At 42.9% G+C, this 22825-nt stretch overlaps 1 protein-coding gene across 2 annotated transcripts in view; it reads right to left on the bottom strand.

The window, feature by feature from the left end:
• REV1 (REV1 DNA directed polymerase) overlaps positions 1–13426 on the bottom strand; it is a 61313-nt gene extending 47887 nt beyond the window's left edge. For both annotated transcript variants that reach the window (XM_065829463.2, XM_065829464.2), the window contains exon 1: positions 13228–13426. The gene's annotated coding sequence lies outside the window, so the exon portion shown is untranslated. The remainder of the gene's footprint in view (positions 1–13227) is intronic.
• Between the last annotated feature and the right edge of the window lie 9399 nt (positions 13427–22825).

Raw genomic sequence — 22825 nt, 5'->3', positions numbered from 1 at the left:
TCACCAGTGGATTTAGGGCTAATCATAAAAGGTCCAAACACTGTTGCTCCAATGCAACACATCACACGAAAGTGAAAGAAAAAACTAAAGGCCATCTTATGGTCAATAAAAGCCAGTTGTTTAGATGATCTAGCACGATCTATAGCAAGGTTTGTTATTTGTTCCTTAGAGTTCTTTGTTCATGATGATAAATAACTAACTAACTACACCCAACCAGACAATTTGCAGATTTTTTTTTTATGCAAAACACTTATCCTTGGACTATGATCTGTTGTACACAGCAGTGTCCCCAGATGAGCTATTAGTAGGCTAGAACAGAACTGGTGGAGAGAAAAAAAAACAAACATTTTGGACTGTGGCCAACTGTGCACTGCACCCAAGTGATTCGCATTAACTATAGCTGTTGTAACACTGATTTTAAAATATTGATTAATGATCACGAGGTCACTGCCTGCTATTAAATCTCTCACTTTCTACTCTAAGCAGTTCCCTAAATAAAAACACTGTTTTGTCTTTTAGGGCTATCAGCTCTCAAAAGCGTGAGGACAGGACATTGAAACTAAAAGGAAGAAGATTCAAGGCAGTCACCTTTATTTTATTAAATATTTAATTTCTACTCCTTTATCCTCCATAAAAATGCACAAAACTACAGTTAATACACAGAAGGAAGTAAACTTTTTTTTTTTTTTTAAATCCTTGTCTGCTTTTGAGAAGATACCTATTCTCTGGCCTATCCATACAGCATTCTCCAGTAATGGAGCACAGAAGCTTCACTCAGTCTCCAGCCTACCAGTAAACATACAGAGCTGTGGATGAAGATAACACGTTTTGGTCATTTTTCTGTCCAGGCCTTCTACTGCACTGTTCTGGAGACTGCCTCCTTTATCACATTAAAATTTTGTTTCCCCTGAACCTGGCTGAAAGTTGACTTCTAGCTTTCATCTCTTAAATCCACTTTGTTCTAGAGCCACCAAGCAGGTATATTCTGAAATCCAGATAAACCACCCTGGATTGCAGGCAAATTTGATTGCAGAACAAGACACAACTGCAGGAAAGTTTTCATAAATATGACCGTTTTCATGGAATACTGCAAATATGCCAAATTAGGCAATCATAGAATTATAGTCAAAACAGGCACAACTACCTTGAAAGGACAAGTTTCAGGACCTCTGCAAAAACAGGAAGATCATGAGGCACCTGGTTCTATTATTCTTAGAGCTGCTGTAATTTGATATATAACCTACACATATGTATATAATTATAAAGATTAATCACATGTCAAGGAGATGGGCTCTATACCAACAACAAAAAGAAAGCAACCCCTCCTCAGCATATTTTTTCTTTATTTACCTGCATTTCTTACTCAGAGACCAACTTTTAAGATGCTGTGCTTTCTGAAATTAATTTTTAGTGGTTCGGATTACATCTAATAGATAACACAGAACTCTTACGGAGCAGCAAGCCAAATGATGAGCTAGATGGCCACATGAAATACAAAATTGACTTTTTTCCTGTAGAGGACATACTGGAAATGGCTACATGATTTATTTCATATGGAAAACTTGTATTTTTCCATCAGCTGAAGTCAACTGTAATTCAAATCTATCACTTCTGCGTAAGAAGTTATTGGGGAAAACAGAAAAGTGTAAGTTCAAGAAAAAGACCCACATTCATTAATGAAAATATTATATAGTGCTTTTAGACATCATAGGTATCAGTGTAAGTTCATAAGAGACACCAAAATATTAACTATCTTAACTACTGATTACCCCTTCTCCTTCATAATGAGGGAAGACAAAGTCTTAAAGAGTGAGTACAAAGAGGATGGAGGGTCTCTCTTCACAAGGAGCCACATGGAGAGGACAAGTGGCAACAGATACAAGTTGCACCACAAGAGGTTTCATCTTGATATAAGAAAGAAATTTTTTACAGTGAGAAAAATCAATCACTGCAGCAACCTCCCCAGGCACATGGTAGAGTTCTCATCACTGGAGGTTTTTAAGCTGCAATTGGGCAGCGTGCTTGACAATCTCATCTAGGCTTCCCTATCCATGTAAGGTTGGACTAGAGAGTCTTTCGAGGTCCCTTCCAATCTGGGCTGTTGTATGATTTTAAGTCTATGAAAAAAAAATCTCATATGAAAAGAAACACTCTGGAAAAACAAAACCAAAACAATGGAAGAACCTTCAACCTTCAGAACCATTCGAAATGCATACTATAAGCCACCATAACATCAGTCTAACAAAAAGATGTCCTTTATTCCAACCACTGAGTTCTTGAGAAGATAGGATTTGATAGGTAGTTACTCTGACCCACATACAGACAACCTCTTGCTTAAACTAAAATACCTAATGCCTGATAAACTGAAGAACTGCCTTCATGAGGGCAAGTTTTTTCTGAAACCTTGAAATGCATTTGATTTTTATTCAAGAGACTCGAAGCTAAGAAAGATCTCTAGTCTAAAAGCCATTAGATCAGAACACTACATCCAGTAGGGCAAATCAAAATCAGAATCATGCATACGTGCCTAGTTTGATTAAAACTAGAAATCAGAAAACAAGACCATTTTAGGTTAGTGTGTTAAAAGCATGATGTATCAAGTGCACAAAAGCTGTCTTCCGAGAACCTCCGAAACTAGAGAAGCTAGGCTGTAATGCCTGCTTACAACATCTGATAATGATTTATCATTTCCTTGGCAGATGTGATTTTTGACTCAGCCAGTCCACTTCAATTCTAAACACACAAGTTAGGAACATGGTATTTCAGTGACTATTAGATGCCTCTGGTTCATGTCTTGAGTTTGGGGATTATTATGCTGATATGAAAGCCTGGGAGACTAATTTCTCCCTTTGTAGTTCCAGGAACTGAATGATGAAACAAGGTTTCTGGACTAAGGAGAACCTCCACTATTAAAGACTTGTGCTTACAGCACAAATTTTCCCTTGAGAATGAAGATAACCTCTACAGCTGCCCAGCTGAAACCTAAGGAGTAAATGAGCATGACAGGTATCTTGCACAGGACATATTAAATCAGAGTAAAAGTTAAGCAAGATTTGAAACATTCTCATTGGTTCATGAAGTAAGAACTATAAGGATGATGTGATGCTCCCTCTATAGAAATCACAATGAAGGGATGAATAACATACATACTTCATAAAGAACCCTTGAAGTGACAGCAGAAGACAGGGGAGGAAAACAAAACAGGGAACTTAAACACCCATTGCAAGCAGGCCAATTTCATTCAAGAGTTCATCCTTCTTGTGATTGTAGTATCTAACTTGTTTCAGAACTGTTTTTATCTGTTTTCACAAAGGCACAGTAACTCAGTGAAAGTGAATCACCATCGTTACTAGTTCTCAGAGTATCTCTAGAACCTGAAGGACAAGCTATAACATGACCCTTCGCCTAGAGAAAAGCTTTTTAAATAAAATTGAAATGCTCATATTCTAGACCCGTGAACACAAATATAAAAAGAAACCCCAAACAACTCTGAAACTGCACAAAAGCCTGTAAAGGTAGAATTAGCATTCCCAGGAATAGAATCCAATTTTTCAGTGCAAGAGAAACAACATTTCAAGAAAAGGAAAAAAAAAAATCAAGTTAATAATTTCTGTGATCAAAATTAACATAATTTGGTCCTGCATCTCTTTCTGGACCGCATAAAAATGGTAAAATCTTACCATTTTACAAAATAGGGTTCTTTAACTAAAATTCAAATTTCTATTGTGTCATCCTTTTCAAAACTGAAGCTAGAAGAGAAACTAAGGTTTTTGATGCTTTGCACATGACTGGCTCAGAAATACTCAATACAGCCCACTGGGAAAAGGTATGTAACATCCCTTTGTGCTCTGCTTCATAGGCCTAGCATTTTACTTCCCAACCTACAACCACTTAGTCCTATTACTAAAGACTTAATCAAAGCCTACAGATCAGCTAGTGGAATGAAATGTTAAGTCTACATGTATAAACATGTCTGTGTATACAGAGGAGTTGCACAGCAACTGTAAGAGTTCAGATTGCAAAACAAGGAATTTAGATGTGAATGTTGATGTTAATACTTGGTTTAATCTCTCATGTAGCATACACAGTCTGATGCAGGAAAGCTATTTTTTTAAAATACTTTAAATTCAGGCTGGTATGGCTCTAAGACGAGTAAGTGGCTTTCCATTATCTCAGACAGTTGGGATAAAACAGATAACAAAGAAACCCAGACCAAAATCACAGGTATTATGGGGAAAAATGGTTGGGAGCACAACGTACAGATCTCGATGACTCTATAAGAAGTGAAGATGAATCTTCATGAGCTTTTTAATTCTAGGTCAGTATCAGCCCTGTCCAAGCTGGAGTTGTGTCTGCCATACTCTTCAGCATTCCCTTTTCCATGTACACGGTGCAGAGATATTTCTGCTGCCTCTTCAAGAAGCCAACGTGAATCTGGGAGAATATACACTTTCTGGCTCTGCACTGCATGGAAGCAAATGAGCTATTTCCAAAAACAAAATGAGGCTGCATCGTGACTCAACAAATAACCCTATTAAACTTGTGTCTAAATACATGGCACAAGTAGCTTTTAATCCAGATAATCCAGTTTCAGGTAACTGAAAGATGAGTGAAAGTATAACACATTCAAACAGTTATTTTGCATTCCTGATCAGTGTGAACATCTTGTCAATATGCTCTAATGCAGAAGAACTTGATTTAATGACCATACTCAACCACCACAAGCCTTATTCTTGAAGGTGCAACTCTATTGCTAACGAAGTATGGATAACTCGTGCCACTGCTAATGAGTATCATAATTTTTTGCTTGAACTGTAGATTGAATCCACCCCAGCTCAGCACAGCTTAAAAGTTGTTTCCAACAAGTGGGTATTTTGTGGCCTGTTTGAGTTTCATACATCTACATTCCAGCTTCCACATCAAACTCACCACTCTACTTGGCACTAGTCTGCAAGCTCTTTGAGGAAGGAACTGTCTTACGTGTTTACGCATTTCTCAGCACAAGAGAGTCCTATTCTTGGCTAAGTCTTCTGAAAAGGAGCTACTGCTTCAGGATCTAATACTGTTTTCTACCACATATCGAAAAGTTCAGAATTCAGTCAAAGAACCTAAAAATAAAAAAGATCATTCAAAATGTTTTAGATACTGCGTAAATCCTGTGATTTTAGACACTTCAGAGTTAAGACTACTGTTCCATATTAAAATAAACTAATTAATATGTTGCAAAGCAACTGATTTTATTCTAGGCACGAAATAAACTCTCAGGGTGAAGGTTCATAAGATGGCTGAGCCAACTTGATGGCTAACTGCCACCAAAAGGGATGGTTCTGCTCCTCAACCTCTGCTGGCCTAATAGGCTCTAACCCTTCTTCCCAACCTCTCCACTACCTCTAGACTCACGTGACTCCTATGTTCATACTGGTGCTATGTGCAATTCAGTTCACTAAATCAATAGAAAACTGACATAATTTTATGGGTTGGTTTCCTGCTAGTTCAGCAAGCTGAACTGACTCACAAAAGCATCAGATAAAGCCAAAGCAGACAGGCCAGAAACGAGGAATGGATGGGACTGTTCCTTTTATTGCCAGTGGGATCTTAATATCTTGGAAACCAACTTCTAGGGTCGTGGCTATGACAGTCCAACTGTGGCATAAATGTGGATACAATGAGCTAGCTACTCTTCATTAACTGCCCTGCTTATGTTCCTGCCCCTCAGTAAAGAGGTGTAGGCTACCTCACCTTTTTCTACAGGGCAAAAGTTTTCAAAGCAAGTTACAATCGAACAGATCCCCATCTTAAGCCACACGTGCCCCTACGATAATTAGTTCTAATAACAAGCACCTGACGTTACAAAGTCAACCAGCAAGTTCTGGTTTGCAGTTCAATTTTTGATATTTTAAAGCAATAGAAATTAAATCAGCTGAAAGACACTTGAAAAATATCTGTCTCAAAACACACCCAACACCACCCCTGTCTCCTGTGAGTAAACCTAGGAGTATAAACTAAGAAAGAACAATCACTAAAATCTTGGACAAATTAAATATAAGACACAAAACTGTTAGTGAGCATGAGAAACTTAGAAATAGTATTTTTCTAAAATGGGAACATCCATGACATTTGCTAGAAAGGTGAAATACCATACAATCCACATAAAGCATAGAAAAATCAAGTCCTTCAGAATCAACTCCTTATGTGTAGATGACTATTCTAAAACTGTGTTCCGTGCATACTTTCATTTGAGCTTGACAGCAAAGAAATGATACTCTGACCTTCAGTTCAGTCACTCCACCAGAGTCACAGGAACTCTGCTAAACTAATCCCATTTCCAAACTGACTATTTTTGCAACTCAAAATGATCTTTATTTCAGATCAGTTTACCTTAACATCAAGGACTCAATACTCAATAACAACAAAGAAATATACATGTATTTTGACCCAAAGCAGTTGCACAACAGGTAGCCATTTATACGAGAGCCGCACAAGACAAAAGCGTTTAGACCTTTTCACAACTGACTTGGAGTCTGGGACAGATGACTGTGTTAATTGTCACAAATTAAGAAACCATGAGTACAAGGTACAGAAAACAGCATCACTGCACAGTCTGCAACAGCTTTGAGCAATCTTTTTTTGAGAATATACTCTTTTTGCTTTTATATATGGCATTGAGACAGTTAGTTCTTTGAAAAATAGTAAGCTAGATTCAATTTGAGACCAACTGTCAATGTTTCATTCCCCTCTACGAGTAACACTCAGGAGCACCTACAGTCCATTTAGAGCTTGTCACGAGTAGTGGTTTAACTTAGTTGAATTTTTCTTCTGCTCACAGAAGACTATGGCTTCAGTTTCTACATTTCTGCACTGTTCAGTAAAATTTCCCACCCTCCTTCAGAACTCCTCAGTGATGAGTGGCTCTTCTTCATAAATTTTCATTGCTACATTGAACCACGTAGCTCAATACACTTTTTAGTCCAAATATCACCTCTTTAATACAATTATTCTAATTGTCACAATACACTGGCAGCAGACTTCAGCAACTGGCTTAATTATTTCTCTTGAGCACTTACATTGTTTTGGAGCTCAACCCAAAGAGGACATAGCACACTCACAATCTTTATGACAGCTTCTAAATGTCTAGATTCCAGAATAAAATTCATTAAGTAAAATCAGAATAAGCAGCACAGCTTGTGGAATTAGGACTCTCAATAGCAACATAGTGAATGGACTGTAAATCACCAAAAGGAAATTCTCTTTCTCTCTTGGACCTGAGTACCTGAAACAATAAGGAGGATGAGTATATGACTTGAGTATTCTTCCTTCAAGACCTTATGTTTAGCTGTCTATAGTATCTGAAAACAGAGAACAGTGTTACTCTTTTCTTTGAAAACGAAGGGCAGAATAGTCATTTTTCTACCTAATAAATCAATAGAATTTGGTTAGGTGGTTTTAAGTTTGTGCACTCCTCAGTCAGACAATCCAGTCTTACAATTCACATCTTACACAAGAAGCCTACGTTGAAGCATAGGTCAAGCAACCAGTGCGTAGCATAAGTAAACCATGATCTCTCCTCCCAAATACATGAACAGTTGCTGCTGCTGCATGATTTAGGGCTTCCTTAGAATTCCTCGAAGCAACTGAAGGAAGCATCCTTGTAAAACTAAAAACAAACAAACAAACAAACAAAAAAACAACAAAAACAACCCAAAACTAACAAGGCAGGAAAAGTGGGTAAGTGGAGGTATTATGGTCCCAAACAAACAACTGGAAAATTTTCACAAGGTGCTCAAAAGAATCTGTGAATGCTCTGAATTTGTTAATATCAAATTAAGAGGACCTGCTCTGGCAAAAACCTCATATATTATCTTCAGCTTCCCCAGACTTCAGACCAGCAGACTGGTGACACCTTGTCAAAAGAGACTATATATTTTTGATTGATTTTATGTATTTGTTTGGTTATATATGTGTGTATATAAATGTATGTGCATGTGTACACAACAAACTTATCTTTGTTGCTGACCGATTTGATTGTTTACTGCCCAGACTAACCACTTCAGCAACAGAGAATGCCATGGAAACAAATATGCTCTCTGGGTGAATCCTCTAAGTAGTGTAATGAGAAGGCACCACTTCTTCTCTACAAGTTATTTTTTTTTAGAAGTGTCCACTCTGCGAGTCTCATGTGGTAGTTGATGTCAGATAGTAAGGAGGACCGTTTCTCTACTCACATATGGGCAGCCCTAAACATGTACAGCAGCACAAATCTAAGAGCTCAAGTAACTTTACTGGCAAAAGTATTGATAACCACAGATTCGGTATTTAAATAGGCAGATCTTCTGTTCATGGCAGCTTTTGAATGACGTTACTTAATTCCAACTGACACTGCATACTCAGGTTACCAAATGGTTTTCTGGATTTGCCTTTGAAACTTCCAAAGCTGCAAAATCTTGTATGAAGTAAAATCTTCACAAGATATGGCTTCTATGCTTAGTCTTAAAGTTCTAAATTTCTACTCAAGTTTTTGACATCTTTTGTTAGTCCATGGATAATACTTTTATCATCAACTCAGACCAACAAGGCTTAGAAGAATCAGATGAAATTAGTAAGTGGAGAGATCAAAACAAATGGAAATAGTTTTTCATCTGTTGCCTGGTTTATTTGCAGATTCTCTGACACAGGGCACCAAGGATGTTAAAAGTCCATATGGGCTGAACAGATGAATGGAATAAAAAGCTATTAAATATTTTTCTTTTAAATGACAACAAACTACAGGAAATCAGAATGTCAAGGCAAAGTATCCCTAACAGTTTCTTTACTACTATCTAGGCAAACTTTTGATCTGATACAATGTATTCTCAAATTTTCCCCTGGATTTTGAGAGAAGATAAAAGAGTACAGTGTGTCTGTGTTCTGGAAAAACACATTTCCAAGTTCTTGTTCTTGGGACAAAATAAAAACACTCAATTTCTTAGGCACCCCTAAATAAAACTCAAATCTGAGTTGCAGTCTTGGCATGAAGTGGCTTTAAGTACATCTGACATCAGTGTTACACTGCTACTTCCTCGAGACAAATCGATACAAAAAGACCACAGACAAAAAGCGGCCTACCCCAGGTTGTAGAACTAAGGTTAAAAATCAATGCAGAAATTATAGGAATCATTATGGAGGGGCAACACTTAAAACTGCTAATTCCTGATCAGCTAGAAATCAAAGTGAAATGTCATTAGTCCTCTCCCTTTCCCCTGCATTGTTTCGTAAGAGTGTTCTCGGAACTGCTTACCAAATAACGCAATTTCAGCATGGAAGTCTAGGAAATAGTGACTGAAAAGCCACTCTTTCCAGTTTCCCAATGCTCTAATGTTTCCTGAAAACAAAAGGCAGATGCAGAAACCAGGCGCAGTATCCTTTCAATTCAGAACATTATATTAGTTCTTTAGTTCAAATGTGAGTTGAATTCAAAAGCACAAAATTGTAAAATACATTTACTGTACTTGGTAACTGCACTCATAATTTACCTTACATGCCATGGTGTCATGGGTTTTCCTATTTTTAAGAATAATCAGTGATTTCATGGTTTTCTCTAAACAGCAACAGCTTCTAGGTTTCCAAAATGTTTTAAGTGGAGTACAACCAAGATGCTGATTCATTGTGCCCTGAACTAACAGCTGATCTGAGTCACCTCAAAAAGATGAAGTCATGAACATGATGGACAAAACTTTATTTTACTCTGGATATTCACTGACAACTAGAATCTCACAAAAAATTCTGGCAACAGTCCTCAGGATGCTGCCAAAATACACCTCATATCTCATCCTGGCAGAATACTGCCTATCTTTAAGTCAACATTGAAAAACCTCGGAGCAGTTGTCGATCCTACTCTGGACAGCTTCAGCCCTGCTTTCACATTTTGGCCTTCAAACCAATGCACCTGCCTTTGCAAAAATGACTCTGCAAGGTACCTGAGCAGTGTCTTACTCTGAGCAAAATTAGCTTTCTCTTTTTCAGAATTATTTACCTTCATAAATCAAGAAGCTGAAAAGGTCTGCACAAATTCGAGCAGACCAAATAAGGAGGATACAGCTGATAATTTCCATATGTTGGGAATTGGTTGAAGTTTTTACAGATAGCTGGGAACAGAAAGCAAAACCGACGCAGAAGAGTTAACCACAATATGGCTAAGCTTTTACTTATGCAAGCAACTAAATTTCAAATCACCAGCTTCAGCACTCTGAAAGAGGCAGAATACCAACTGGGAGATCCTGAAGCTTTGAGATAGGAAATTAATTTTTGAAAATTAATAAAATAAAAATTTAATAAAATAGTACTTTCCGAAAAAACTAACACTGAAATTCAGGGACCATGGTCTGCTTTGGCATTTACAGGAAAAAACACAGAAGACAGAACAATCCTTTCTGTGGGTATACCAAACTAAAGCATCCTGTAGATGAATGCAATGGTCACAGATGCCTTAGCTACAGGAGCAGCAGTCCTTACGTTAGTTTTGAAAATACAAGCTGCAGTAATGGAAGTTATCATCACAGCCCAGAATTTAAAAGCACATTCACCTCTCTTCCACTGAAGAGCAAGAAAGAAAGAGAGTTTCCTAATTCTGACTTATCTATCTTATGAGCACCAGGTACTCCACACAAAATACACAAGTAGGGAGGACCACGGACATGGGAGGCCCTCCTCCCTAAAAACATTTGTGTCTCCAATTAAAATGCTGTCTGGTATCCACAACAGAGCAGAAAGCCTCTCTCAGGGAGCATCACTTCCACAAGTACACCATATGACTCAGGTTTCAGAATTCCTCACGCTCTTTTGCATCCATTTAGATTTGCTTTCTTACTTCCAACTTACTTTATAACTCCATGGCCACTCTCATTTCTATTTGCTTCTAGGCTTCCTCATTTTGCTATGCTTTGCTAAACACATGGCACTATCACCAAACTAATCTAGACTGTATTCTTAAGAGAAGGTTTCAACATTTGGATACTAAGCTCCCTTGTTATATCTATACCAGGGAAACACGCCACTAAGAGCTGACAGAGATCTCAGTGATAATAACGTACACGTTTAATTAAAACAGAAAAATTCAATACAAAAAAAATCATTCTTCATGAAATAAACAATAGATGACAAATTAAATTGCGAAAGCACAAGGCAGGGTCAAGCAAGTTATTATTTTCCTGCTTGGCCTGAACAACTGATATATTAAAAAAGGTCTCTATAATCATACTTATTTTTTCTACCTACTCAAAACCTGGTTTTGTGTTTGAATCATTCTTACTTAAAAAAAAAAAATATCTCTAGTACCTGAAAGATTTAAAATTTCCCATGAAGCTTCTTTAAAACAGACATCCAGGTCAAGTGATCAGAAAATACTAATAAAAATCAGCACTCAGTTACAACACACTATCACTGCATCAGAACAAGCTGTGACTAAGTAGGAGTACATACATACTACCCAGAAAGATGGACTGGTGCTATGTTTGAAAGACCAGTTACTGAATAATGTACTAAAGACATGTATACTGTAAACAGAAAAATGTACAATCAGTTCACTATCAAGGCTTGAAATATGCTATTTTTTTTTTTCACTATTAGAGCTTTACTTTCAAAACAATCTATCTTCACATAGCTAAACATCAGTGAGTCACAAGGCAGGTAGACACAGTGCCTCTACTAATACTGTCCTACCAATGACCTCCAGTCTGACAGCTTGGGATTATTTACTAACAGGGATTTGGCACCTTGTCCAGTGGGAGAAACGGACTGAATGAAAGAACAATATGGCGGGAATGAGTAATAATATATGCTTGAGACAAGATGGCAAAGAATTTGTCAGAGATTTGCATTTCTGTGTTAAATACCATAAACCTTAGTAAAACAGAACTATTTCAGAAATAAATTTTAACTATAACCTCTTCCAATTAATTGTAATTAGCCAACTGTTTAAAACAATTTTATCTGAGCAACATTTGCATCTAAATAAATCAAGAATTTAGATTGTAAAATTACAATCCCCTGGTTTTGCTTCTTTGGACTACAATATCAAAAAACTCATCTTTTAATTAAGAAAATCTCTAACACAAGCAGAGTATTCACAGCCCTGTCATTTTGAAGACTTTGACATTAATTTTCAAGCATCAGAAATAACTGAATATTACAGCATGCAACACAGATTTTCCACCAGAAAAAAATCACATGCTTGTGATATTATCTTTCTCTCCCTTCTTAAGGTTACCATGCCATTACTGCGCATCTCTCATCAGGGGCTTTTTGTTAAGTGTCACAGGTCAAATCAATAGTAACTCTATAGCAAAATGCACCAACATTAGATGGGGCAGGGGTGAAGAAGCATCACTGAACACATTTGTCCCTTGGTGTTCGTAAGCACAGGCTTACTCATCAAACACGGGTCTCTTCCCTTTGGCATACTGGTTATATCCAGCACTATTGCTCAGCAAATACAACTTGAAACGAACACGATGAAAAACCGCAGACAGACACATGCTGCTACAGCTGAGTGCCACAGTGCGTGGTGTGTTCGAGACGGGCAAGGCTGCACCAGCGCTGGGGCTTTCCTCCTCCTCCAACCTATTTCCCTGCAATGACCCCTTAGCTGGCAAAACACTCGCAGCCCCACTCGAGCTCTGCCTTGGGAACCGTGTTGTGTCTGAAGCGCAGGCCTCATGTGACAGGCGCACACACACAGGTGCCGTGGCTGGCGGGGAGGGGCAGGCGCCGAGCGGGGGTGGCTGACCCAGACATGCACACACCTGGCACACCCTCAGCAACTTGCAGCGGCGCGCCCGCGCGCGTGCCCAGGGGCCCGTCACCCCCGCCGCCTCGCTCCCCTCGCCCGCGCGCACACCCTCCCGTGCGCGGGCAAGCGGGGCTCAGCGAGGGCCCCGCGCTGGTTACATAACCCCGCGCGCCACCCTTCCCCCTCCCACCCCTCCACTGCCCACGCCGAGCCCGGCGCTGGGGAAGAGCTGCGGCGGGGAAACGGGGGTGCAGGACCAGGCCGCGGGCCCAGGGAGGGGCTGAGGCAGGGCAAGGGCTGCGGGCTCCGCGTCTGCCTCAGGATCCCCCTTCCTTCCCGCCCCCGCCCCGAGCCGCCTCCCGCACGCGCGCGCCGGGGCGCGCTCGCGAGAGCCGGGCGGCCATGGGGGCCAGGGCCGCCGCGCCGCGAGGGGGAAGGCGCCCGCTCCGGCAGCCCCCGCTCACCTTTCGCCGAGTCCCAGACGCACATTCCCGGGGCGCTGCCGCCGCCTGCCCTGCCGGGCCGTGTGGGGGCTTCACATCGCGGCTTCCCCCCACCCCGGCACGGACGCACACAGTCACCGCCTCCTGCTCGCCTTCCTCCTCCTCTGCTCTCCGCTCCGGCCGCGCTCGCCCTCCTCTCTCTCTTCCTTCCTTCCTCTCTCCCCCCTCCTTCTCCTCCCCCCCTCGGTGTCCCCAGCAGCAGCCCCTCCTCCCCCCGCCCTTCCTGCGAGCGCGTCACGAGAGAGTCTCGCGCCACCAACCGCCGCTCGGTCAACAAGCCGGCGCGCGCCGGGCAGGCCAGCCGGCCGGCCCGCCCGCGTCCCCCCCGCCAGGGCGCCCCCTAGCGGCTCGCGCCCCGCGGAACGTCGCGTGCGGCGGCGCCGCCGCCGAGAGGGCTGGGGAGCTCTCACGCCGGGCACGTGACGGCGGGGAGGGGAGGGACGGGGCGGGGCGGGCGCGAGCCGCTCGTGCGCCTCTCCGGCTCGCCGCCCCGCGCCTGGGTGGGCTGCGGAGGGCGCGGGGCGGCGGCGCCCCCTGGCGGCACAACGCGCGCGCCGCAAAGCGCGGGGGCTGCTGCAGCGTCACCGCGGGCGGAGTTGTCACAGCGGGACGGGACGGGTCATCGTGCCAAGAGTAGCTCGGCTCTCCCGCTCCCGGTGGCGGCCGGGAGCCAGTCGGCTGGCCGGCGGAGGCGAAGGGTGTGCGTTTCTGCCTGCAGTGCGGCCGCGTCCCCCCGTCAGCGCGGCGGGCAGGACCCCGTACTGGCGGTCTGCAGGGAGGGAGATGGCAGGTCTCCTGCCCCCGGCACACGCACGGCTCCCCTGCCTGGGGCCGGGCCGCGCCGCAGGGGAGCAGGGGATCTCTGCTCCGGCGGGGGCAGCGCCCCACACCGCCCTTCACGGAAGAAGCGGCCGGGGAAGGCCTGGGTGGGGTTGTGGCAGCGGCACTTTTTGAGGGGAAGGTGAGGGGGTGTCCCCCCTGCCGCGGAGACTCTGCTGTGCCTGCCGGAGGGGCCTGTGCTAGGCCGCCCCTGCAGCGTCCCTGGAGGGGTTGGCCGGTGGGGGATCCCGGCCCCACGCTGTCCCTGCCGCAGGTGGGCCCGAGGGGCTGACGCAGGCTTAGGCCTCACCAGCCTCACACTAGATGGGATTTCTCCCCGAGGAATAGGGCGTGCTTGTTCCCCTCGCTTGTTGGGTACCGGAATAACACCCACTGGCTCCTCACATGTGATTCGGTAATTTTTTTGTTTTTTATTTGTTAGGTTTCTAAAAAGTGGAAGGGTGCTACCTGACCTTCCCTGGTAACTTTCGAATCCCGTGACCTTTTGAGCCCAGTTTGACAATACAAAGCTTTACAACTTTTGTTAGAGCAACAGTGGGGCAGCATGAGAGCCCAAGGTATAAGATAATAATATAATAGGATAATAATATAATAATATAATAATCGAGTTGCTGAGCTTTCTGGCATCAGCCAGCGCCCTCCTGTGCCAAACCAGTCGCAGCATGTGTGGGCCCTTCCGCGGTTCCTCCCCAGTTACAGCTCACGGCACAGCACTGGGGAGACTGTGAGGTGTGTCTGTGGGGAGGCTGGAAAGAAGACCGGTCGTGAGGAAAAGACAGGGTATGTGAGGATGCTTGTATGGGAGAGTGGGCATTATGGTCATATGGGAATGTAGGGGAAATACGACACAAATCCTTAGGAAACCAGGCCTTATTGTAGTAGTTGTGCTACTTACAGAAAACTTGTTTGTAACTGAGTTACCTGTTATAATTATGTTATATGCGATTTGGTTTAGAGAGAGAAAATAGCCCCAGTCCTACAACTGCATCCACTGAGACAGGCTTGCCAGGAGTCCCCATTGATGCTGGGCAAAGCTCCAGTTTGGCTGGAAACAAATCAGTCTACCCACATGGGCTCAGTTTCAGGGATGAAGCCGTAGAGATCTTTCTCTGTAAGAAAAGTACTTATGTGGAACCTTATTTTCTCTACCTGTGTTGCTAGAACAAAGGAACAGTTGTCCTGTTCTGTGAAAAATGTTACAATTTAAAGTATTTTTGTGTTCTGCACTCTGTGAAAAAAACAAGACCTTTATGAATGTCCAGACTTTTCCCCATAGCTAGTTAGAGACTGCTCAGAGTATCCAGGTAGCACAACAAAAAGTCAAATTTAGGTCTGCCTAGGTCAGTTGACCATCAGCTATTTTAGCCAGGATGTGTTTTCTTCATTTCACTTAGAAAAAATATTTATAAGAAACCCTCTAGCACTTTCATGGGAAAACCTCAAATATTTCGCTTTCTCTCAGTATTTTAGCAAAACTCCTCTTTCAAATGTGGGTGTTACCTGCCAGAGGGAAGCACTAACTAGAGTTTTGACCAGCTTTAACCTGTCAAATTTTAGAGACATTGTGGCTGCTTTCTGTCTACTTTTCATCAGCAACTATATTACCTGAAAAAAAAAAAAAGTTCTGAAAAATACTGTGTTCAGAAAAGTTACATTATATAAAATATATCCATTTCACTGGGGCAGCATTTTCAATTTGTACTGGGAAACACTTCTACCCATCTCAGTCGTTGCCAGTCTGGAGCAAACAAACTGTTAAAAGTACTGCATGGCTGGATGTGTGTATTATTTTTTTCCTTACAGAGCTATTTCTCTAGGGGGCAGTTGTGGAGCAGAAAGGCAGAAAGACAAGTGGAATAGGGATTAATTTAGTTTAGCAAGAACAGCTTTAAAATGGTTAGTCAATGATTATATTTTATTTTTAAATAGAAGCTGACACATAAGCAAATTGTAAGAGGAACCAACAATTATTTAGAGAGGCATGTGGGGACAAATATTTTGTTTTGTGAAGTAAAGCTGGGCTAAGAGTTAACAGTAAAAAAGCCTGAAGTAGCCATACTACACTTCTAGCAAAGATTACATACAATTAGTTAAAATAGGCCAATATTACTTCAAGAAGAAACAGAAAGAGGAAAGGAATTAATGTTAAAAAGAGGATAAAACCAGGAAACTTTAGGGAAAGGGCCAGCTATTAACAGTAGTAAACAACCTTCTTCTATGTCTTGCAAAATGCATTTGTACCAGCAGCCTCCTGAGCTGACAGAGAAACATCTCAGGTTATAGTAGCCAGATTGGGAACTGGGCCACGTGCTATTCATCAGTAAATATTTACAGGGTGAAGCCTGGTTCAAAGTGTGCTGACTTCAGTAAAAGCATTCTTGCTGCCTTCACTGAGCTTGGAATCAAATCTGGGGCTGGGGAGAGAGGCACTGTATGTACAAGCAGGGACAGTTTAGTGGGACTGTGATCTTAGCTGTGGCATCTCAATGAGGTAAATGTTACTGTGGAGCAACCTGTACATATAAATCTCACTTTCTGAGTCAAAAAGAAATTTTTTACAATGAGAGTGGTGAAACACTGGCCCAGGTTGCCCAGAGAGGTGGTAAGTGCCCCAGCCCTGGAGACATTCCAGGCCAGGCTGGATGGGGCTCTGAGCAACCTGATCTAGTTGCAGATTTCCCTGCTCATTGCAGGGGGATTGGACTAGATGAGCTTTGAAGGTCCCTTCTGACCCAAACTATTCTATGATTCTAAATCAGCTCCAGCTTAGAAGAAGTACATCTGATGTAATTCCAGTAACTTCAGCACAAAAGAATTTCCAGGTGAAATATGAGCAGCTCAGCATCGTGCTACTTTGCAGCCTAATATGGGAGACGTGACCGAGCAGTGATTGTGGCTACTATGGCCTCTGAAGGCTGCTATCATAAATATAGAACAACTTTGGGTCTCTTGTTGTTAGAAAAGCCATGTAAAACCCCCGATGGGAGATCTCTCCCTGTGCTGATACTTCTTTGTATTCTTTTAGTCTCACACATTTCCCAGGGCGATCTTGGGCTGCTGCAGTACATATGAACACAAGAGCCAACGGAGTCAGTCCTTTGCTATTCCACAGAGAAAGGACAAAAAAAAAATATCATTGGCTACTGCATTGCTTGCTATTTTGCTGGTCTGTAGGTTGTTATGTTTAAGGGGAAAAGCACTGCTTGACTCTACTGGAGCCAGGCTGATCATCTAGTAAAAGGTGGCTCACCACCCCCATACTATCTCCATGCATAGGCCAAATAATATGACACTGACAACCAGTTGCTGCTCTCTGAATTTACACAGCAGCCTCTGGCCTGCAGCTTCTGTAGCTCATGTTCTATGGCACTGGTCCCCCAACAGGCAAAGAAGCAATTGAGAGTGGCTGCAATGTGAGAGCTGATGGACTTTTTCCTTGTCATACAGTAGGTATATCCTTACTTCTCAGTCTCCAGTGCTCCCCGCTCAAGCAGCTCTTGGAAGACACACTTGTGTTGAATTTATGGCAGGTGGGGGACTCCCCAACTTAAGTTCTGTTTTTGGTGATAAATGCAGAGGTGATTTTTACTCAGACAGCACAGAGATGAGATTAGGGGACACCAAATTCACCCGAAAGTGTCGGCAGGGCTCTCTGGACCCTTTTGTGCCAACAGGTTCAGCCCTGTAATTCAGCAGTTTGATACAGCATGTCCACCCTCATCCCCCAGGTATTTTTCTACACACAAACCATGGAACGGTGTTTCATACAGATATGCATGATTATCCCCAAACACACCCGATGCGACAACCTGTGAGTCGTTCAGGCTGCAGTTTTACGCACAACCAGGTGTTCACACACGCACACCCTTCCTGCAACAGCCAGCTGACTGCAGCTGGAGGGATCGATCCGGGCAAGGCTGCGCCGGCCCTGCCCCCTAGCCGAATCCCGGTGGCGCTGGGGGCACAGGGTGGGCTTTGCCCCAGGGCACCGCGGCACCGCACGGACGGATCCTCCCGGCAGCAGCGCCCAACGGGGAGGCGGTGGCTCTGCAGGGGAGCCCGTGCGGCGCAGCCCTTCCGTTCCGCCGGCCTCTCCCGGCAAGGCGGTGCTGCATTGCGGGCACAGCCCGCCCCTCCTCTTCCCGGGGCCGCCTTGCTGCCCCGGCGCGGCGGCGACCCCCCTGCTCGTCCCCTTTCCTGCGCGGCGGGGCGGGCCCGCAGCCCCCGAGGAAGGTGGGTCTGAACGGCCGCCACCTCGGAGGGGAAAGCGGGACAGGGGGGGCGGCTGCAGGGAAGCGGCTCCGGCCAGGGGCAAGGCGCTGCGGTTCTGCGGGTGTCTTGAAGCGGTGCTGTGGGGTTCAGGTTGAGCAGCCCCGGTGGAAACGTGAGTCGGGGCGAAAGGAGAGTACGTGCTCATTTGCGGCTTCGCACGTCTCTCGCAGGGTGGAGAGGTAGTTAGGAATGACAGAGAGACATTTCACAACTCCTGCAATGCTGTAGTAACACAGCCGACTGTAGCGGTGCCCTAAATATTGACATGTAAAAGCTGCAGGATTATTGCGGTAGTTTCCTGACCAAGCACTATTGTTTCACGGTAACCAGTCAAACTGCTATTGGAAAATCTCGTCTGCAGCATTTGGTTCTAGCGTTAATATGTCACATAAGGCCTATCGCTACGTGCACACGCTTTTAAACAATGCCAATTTTCATTAGCTCCAAAATAAAATGCAGTCAGATATTTTCAGGTGGAATATATGTTTTATTACAATCATAAGTAATTAATTCTTCTAAGCAGAGCTGCTCTTGCTCTTTCATTAGTGAAAGAAGCAAAAGAAGATTTCTAGCCAGGGATAGAAATCTCTTTCTTTCTTGCGTGATTTTTAAACACCACAGGAAACAAACAAACAAAACCAAAAACCAACACCTCTGCAGGATAATCTACACTTCCAAACAGGTTTTTTTATTTTTTTTTCTGAGAGTGTTACTGGGAGCAGTTCAGAAAGGAGGATAAAATAACATAAGATCAAAACTCGCAGAGAGCAGCAGTCTACCTGTAGGGTCTGCCATTGGGGGAAATGGCTCTGCACAGAATCATGGAATGATAGAACAGTTTAGGTTGGAAGGGACCTTCAAAGGTCATCCAGTCCAACCCCCTGCAATGAGCAGGGACATCTGCAACTAGATCAGGTTGCTCAGAGCCCTGTCCAGCCCGGCCTGGAATGTCTCCAGGGATGGGGCATCTCCAACCTCTCTGGGCAACCTGGGCTGGTGTTTGACCACCCTCATTGTAAAAAATTTCTTCCTCATATCTAGCTTGAGTCTTCCCTCCTTTAGTTTAAAACCATTAACCCCTTGTCCTGTCGTAACATGCCCTGCTAAAAAGTCTGTGCCCAGGCACTCTCAAGATGAAAACAGAGATCTAGGCAAAAAATAGTAGGAAGCAAAACAATTGTGAAAGACAAACTTGGAAAGGCTGTTGTAAAGTATTAGAGCCAAGAGTTGGCTCCTGGCATTTTGCTGATGGTGGTGCTCTATGACTGTTACGTTACTGCTGTAGTCCACCAGAGCAGTGGTTGAAGGGAAAGGTGTCACCAATGAATACTTCTCCTATGTCTTTAACCTGCCCAACTAAGAAAAGCAAAAATGCTGGCATGTGAGCCTGTTCTGATGGCTCTGTTTTACCAACCTACTTTACTCCCTAGTAGTCATTTTCAAGTGATGTAAAAGTAGCCAGAATGGACCAACGCATCAGGCCCGTTTTGCACAAAGTGTGGATCTGCAGAAGAACCTAAAGATCCCTCGGTCCTCTCCCCTTGGTAATTACCATTGATGGGTGCAACACTCTTAACTGGTGCAGATTCTGTGGTTGCAGCTGAATGGTGAAAAGTCCTCACCCAGTCATACGTCAGGGCTGCATCTGCCCTTGGAATATGGAATACTGCACAAAAATAAGTTTTATTTTGGCTAATTTTGTGCTGAAGCAGTCAAGAACACTGCAGTGGAACTTATTTTAGATGAAAATTGCACATCTGCAAAGATTTCTGCATCATCCTCGTAGTGCTCTGTTATCTCCATTTCAGCAGCTCCCTCAATGCAAAATTGTTCTTGTGAAGAGTGAATATACATGAGTGGCTTGCCACCTGCAGCCCGGTTTTCAATGAATCTGAAACCATGACTCAATACTCAAAGATATTGTTAGGCAATAATATATTGTCTATTCATAGATATAACATAATGGGTACCTTTATGTCATTGACCTTTTCATAGTCTTCCTAAGGCTAATATTCACTTATTGATTATAAGTTCTGTGTCTCCACTTCAAAGATAATTTGAGATGGAGTCTTTGATTTTGATTGCTGTGTTTCTTACAGTTTCTTCATCATTTCCAACTGAGCTTGGAGTGTTGGTGGACACAGACATTCTTATGGAGTTTTGCCAAAAGCAGGTGCTTACTACAACACAGGATGGTCTCTCCAAAACAACAAAGTCACTGTTTGACAACTGGAAAAATAAAAGAAAAAACAACCAACAAAAGCCTAGGTAGATGTATTGGATCGCGATGATATAAAGAAGCTTAAAACTGTCTGTCTTACCTAACTCCCCAGTTAATATTTAGAAATATGGATCTCTCTTCACAATGACTAAAATGATGGACTCCCTGCTGACTGCAGGACTTTGCAGGACCTTGTTGACCTGTTTGCAAGTTGCATAGGAGGAGAAAATCATAGAATGACAGGATTATTTGGGTTGGAAGGGACCTTCAAAGGCCTTCTAGTCCAAGCCCCTGCAATGAGCAGGGACATCTGCAACTAGATCAGGTTGCTCAGAGCCACATCCAGCCTCGCCTGGAATGTCTCTAGGGATGGGGCATCTACCACCTCTCTGGGCAATCTGTTTCAGTATATGTTCTTACTCTCTGAAATGTTAATTTTCTGCTGTAAACTCCAGGTAGTCTGTATGGGTGTTAAGGATGGTGAAGGATTTTTCTGTTGCAAGGTCAGTCACCCCCAGTAATTTTTTTTCCCTGTTCTACTCGGAGTCAATCTCCTCCTTATCCTCAGAATTGTCTGAGATCTCAGTTACATGGAAATCCATACATTCTGCTTCCTCCTCATGCTGCCAAGGATTGTTTATTGGTTTGTTTTGTTTTTTGTTTTTTTTTTCATTTTGATCGGGTATTTAATGGATGCCATTGGCAGTATTCAAACAGACCTACATGTTCTCACTGCACAGATAGCAAGGTGTTACTGCTGGGTTTCTTTCTTTATAAAGACTCAGAAGCTTTATAAATAAAGCTTTTAAATGGTGGAAATTAGTAAATAAATTTGTTCTCTCGTGGTTTGAGGTACCTGAATAATGGTGAGTTCCATATCTGGAAAAACAAGTTTGATATTAACTAGGATGAGTCTTATAAAAGTCAGTCTCTTAGATTCATCTCACCTTTCTGCTATGCATCACAGTCTTCTTACATGAGGTCACCTTAGGGGTTACAGGCTCAGAACTTGTCTCTGTTTTATTTGCAGAAGATACAGGAAAATAAAGGGATAGGGAGAAAAGAAACAGTTGGATAAGACAGAACAAATGTGTTTGCTACCAATCCAAGTATCACATATAATGGCTACCTGGGAAATGTGCCATGAGAGAAATTAATGAGTCTGAAATGAGAAAATCTTGGTAAGACAGACAATGTCTTCAAACTCAACTCCAAACACTCCTGTGAATCCTGCAAGTCTCAGTGCATCAAAGATGCATTAAGGTCAATAGGGACCACTTTATCCTTTTGCTGTTCTGGGCTACTGGGAAACCCAGTGGCAGGGTGGGTATTTTGTTGTTGGGGTTTTATTTTGTTTTTATTTGTTTCTTTGTTTGTTTTGCATGTAGGCAGAGGCCTCTCCAGTGCTCTTGGAGAAAATTTCAATTGCTTTGGATGGTGAGATAGGGAAAGTCATGCTTACATTGAGGAAACATTAGAATCCTTCCATTTTTATGAGATTCCTGCCTTACGTTCACTGGATGTGAATTTGCCAGAAGGGAGAGCAAGATTGAGGTGCCAGGGTGTGTTTACATGTTATGGTAGGGGAGATTTTAAAAAGTTCCAGTGAATCAAATAATATGACAGATGCACACTCAAATCACACTCCTCAATTCCAGGCAGTTCTATGAGGCTATATGCTGCACAAATCATACTGCTGCGATATACGAGAACAAGTCTAAACCAGATTGTTAAAAAAGGCTGAATTTTGGCTGTCACAGTTCTCCGGGAGTGCAAACCCTTCAGGTGTGAAACTAAGGGAAATTTTACTTGGAGCTTCATTCTCAGAGACCTGAGATTAAGAGGAGGACTATGCAAAATCTTTCCACTTATACCTGTGTTGAATTCCTCTGACTTACATATTAGTAAAGAGTAATAGAGTGCTGCCATGAATTCACAAAACTCTTTTTTTCCTGCTACTCTGTCTTACAAGAACAGAGGATATGAGTATGGTATGGAGGGAATGCTGATTTTTCCATGCTGAAATAGAGGTAAAAACTGTTTTTCAGAAATGCTGAGCACCTAGAACTCCAACTGATTTTAAGCATGTGGAAAGTCTGGGATATAATGTAGTATCTCCAATCACAGTTATAGCCGAGGGCAAGTTAGTCAGGTTAGGCATTCTGGTTTCCTGATTGAAAAAAAGCATAGGACAAGTTATTTCTTCTGACACTTATAGCTTATTAA

The sequence above is a fragment of the Patagioenas fasciata genome, chromosome 1 (genome assembly GCF_037038585.1).
Source record: "Patagioenas fasciata isolate bPatFas1 chromosome 1, bPatFas1.hap1, whole genome shotgun sequence".
In the NCBI taxonomy this organism is placed as follows: domain Eukaryota; kingdom Metazoa; phylum Chordata; class Aves; order Columbiformes; family Columbidae; genus Patagioenas; species Patagioenas fasciata.
The sequence above is the reverse complement of the archived record's forward strand: the minus strand, read 5'-3'. Positions and strand labels throughout refer to the sequence as shown.